The sequence below is a fragment of the Amphiura filiformis genome, chromosome 2 (genome assembly GCF_039555335.1).
Source record: "Amphiura filiformis chromosome 2, Afil_fr2py, whole genome shotgun sequence".
In the NCBI taxonomy this organism is placed as follows: domain Eukaryota; kingdom Metazoa; phylum Echinodermata; class Ophiuroidea; order Amphilepidida; family Amphiuridae; genus Amphiura; species Amphiura filiformis.
The window spans coordinates 89,808,231-89,810,686 of NC_092629.1; the positions used below are offsets into that span (position 1 = coordinate 89,808,231).

General features: G+C 35.2%; 1 non-coding gene across 1 annotated transcript; it reads left to right on the forward strand.

Annotated features, from left to right (window-relative positions):
• Window positions 1-589: 589 nt before the first annotated feature.
• On the forward strand, window positions 590-806 carry LOC140146895 (small nucleolar RNA U3). The gene has a single exon (XR_011858341.1). It is a non-coding gene; the product is annotated as a small nucleolar RNA U3 (small nucleolar RNA).
• Window positions 807-2,456: the final 1,650 nt, after the last annotated feature.

Sequence of the window (2,456 nt, forward strand, 5' to 3'; positions counted from 1 at the left end):
GAAGAAGTTACCAGTCCAACTTGACGCAAGGATTAATGTTGTAGAACACGTCTTAAAACCAGTGTGTCTTGAATGGAGACATATCACACGCGATCAATTGGAGACGCGTCTTGGAAGAAGTTACCAGTCCAACTTGACGCATGGATTAATGTTGTAGAACACGTCTTAAAACCAGTGTGTCTTGAATGGAGACATATCACACGCGACCAATTGGAGACGCGTCTTGGAAGAAGTTACCAGTCCAACTTGACGCATGGATTAATGTTGTAGAACACGTCTTAAAACCAGTGTGTCTTGAATGGAGACATATCACACGCAACCAATTGGAGACGCGTCTTGGAATAAGTTACCAGTCCAATAATATAGGTTATCACACCAATTTTGGTAACAAATTTGGTAACAATTGGGTAACAAATAATTATTGTGAAGAGTACTAGTGTTTGGAGGACCTCCTCTAAATCCTAAATATTATACTAAGTTGAAATAATAGGAAACAAAACCATGGATGATAAAACGCAGGGCAAACGCTATTTAACACCACGGATTATATATTTTTAAGGAAATACACAAGAATTTTCGGCACTTTTTTAAGACCCTACTTTTAAAGATAACTTTTAAAGTACGTGTCACCATGCTATCAAATACACTTGATGGCTATTCAACACCACGGTGATGAGTCATAGTGTTCATCTCTTAGCGCGAAGCGGGCAAGAGATGATACATAAGCTACGACATGTCTTTTTGCAAAAGACATGTCTTTGCCAAAGACATGTCTTTGCCAAAGACATGGTGTACCCAAGACATGTCTCTGTAATTACATGTCTCAAAACTGGCGTCACAAGACCTGTTTTGGATACAAACGTGTCTTATACAAGTGGTGTCTTGAATGAAGACATGATTTACCCAAGACATGTCTCTGTAATTACATGTCTCAAAACCGGCTTCATGAGACCTGTCTTGTTTTGTGTCTTCTGCCAAGACACCATTTTTACAGTGTACACTGGAATTTCAGTGACCCAAGACAAGCGGTTCGTTATTTATGATAAGAAATAAGATACCGCTAGGATGTACCTCATTTCCTATCATATATACTGAACCGCTTGTCTTGAGTCACTGAAATTTCAGTGTAGTAATTGGATTCCTTGCCCCAATAATATACACAACTTTTGTTACCAGTGTGTTATTATTTTTTGAGAAAAATGCAAAAATAGTCCCAAATTTACCACATGAGTGTAGTACCCCCTTAACCTATATAATTATAAAGTTCATGGAGACAAACTAAGGGGTAGGCCCTACTAGACACTTATACAGAAACCAGGTATTACCAACCATGACAACCGCTCGATGTCGGAGCTAGCTGCGCCCCTCTGTTGCGCCTTACTCGCCCAGCTCGCTGATCCCCCCAGTATGGATCACGAGTGTCTTTTAGCAAAGCTTTGAAAAACGACATCTAGTTCAGTTCAGTTCAATTCATTAATATTGATAACTAACGACGATAAAATATTTTTATTTAGTTTTAGACATCTTTGAACTTCGTATTAAAAAAAAAAAGGAAAAAGAAAAGAAAAACACCACTCTACTTTATGCAGATAGCAAAACTAGGCCCTAAATAATACAAATAAATTTTTCCTCCATTTGTGGTTATTTTTTGTATGTTTGTTTCTTGGTATGGTTCATATCCTTAATTAGTTATGCAAATATTTTTAGAACTTTTCCTGACCTTTTCGGGGAAATTCATGAACTTATATTTTTCTGCAAGTTATTCAATATTGTTGCTTCGTGTGAGTGTGAACGTGTGAAGCTACAACACCCTGCACAGTAGGTTTCAAAAATGAAATGCTTATTTGGCTATTCCAGTAAGTAGACTCACATCCCTAGTTCAGATTTTGGGAATTTTTTGTTCAGTCATGATTGTTGGAAATCCAGACTGTCAAAGTGTCCAAAGTTGAAAACGTTTGTTATGAAAAAAAAAAACAGTACACCAACATTTTAAAAATATTGGCAAAAATGTTATTGTAAAATAACTTTTTTAAACAAACAAAACATGTTGTCAACACTTTGAGTGTTGACAAAATAGCATTTAAAAATAAACATTTAAAAAATAAAAATAGCATTTTGTTACACTGTTTTGCAGAAAGCAAACTTGGTTGTTTTCACAAATATTTTTTTTAATGTTATTTAAAAAGTTTTATAACCTTTATATAACCCGACATTAAAGTTTCAACGTTTTGTGTTAGTTGGCGTGTCACATCATTATGAAGTCAAATAAGGACATTCTAAAAATGTCAGTCAAACACCCACACAAAATCTGTGAATTTTAGTTGCGAGTCAAAAAGATACAGTTGCAACTTTATTATATAGTTGAGCGAACAAATTCAAATCATATCAAATTGATTGACAGCTTGTCAAGCTACTTATTAAGCATTATTTTCCTTATCGTGTATTAATCTGTTATA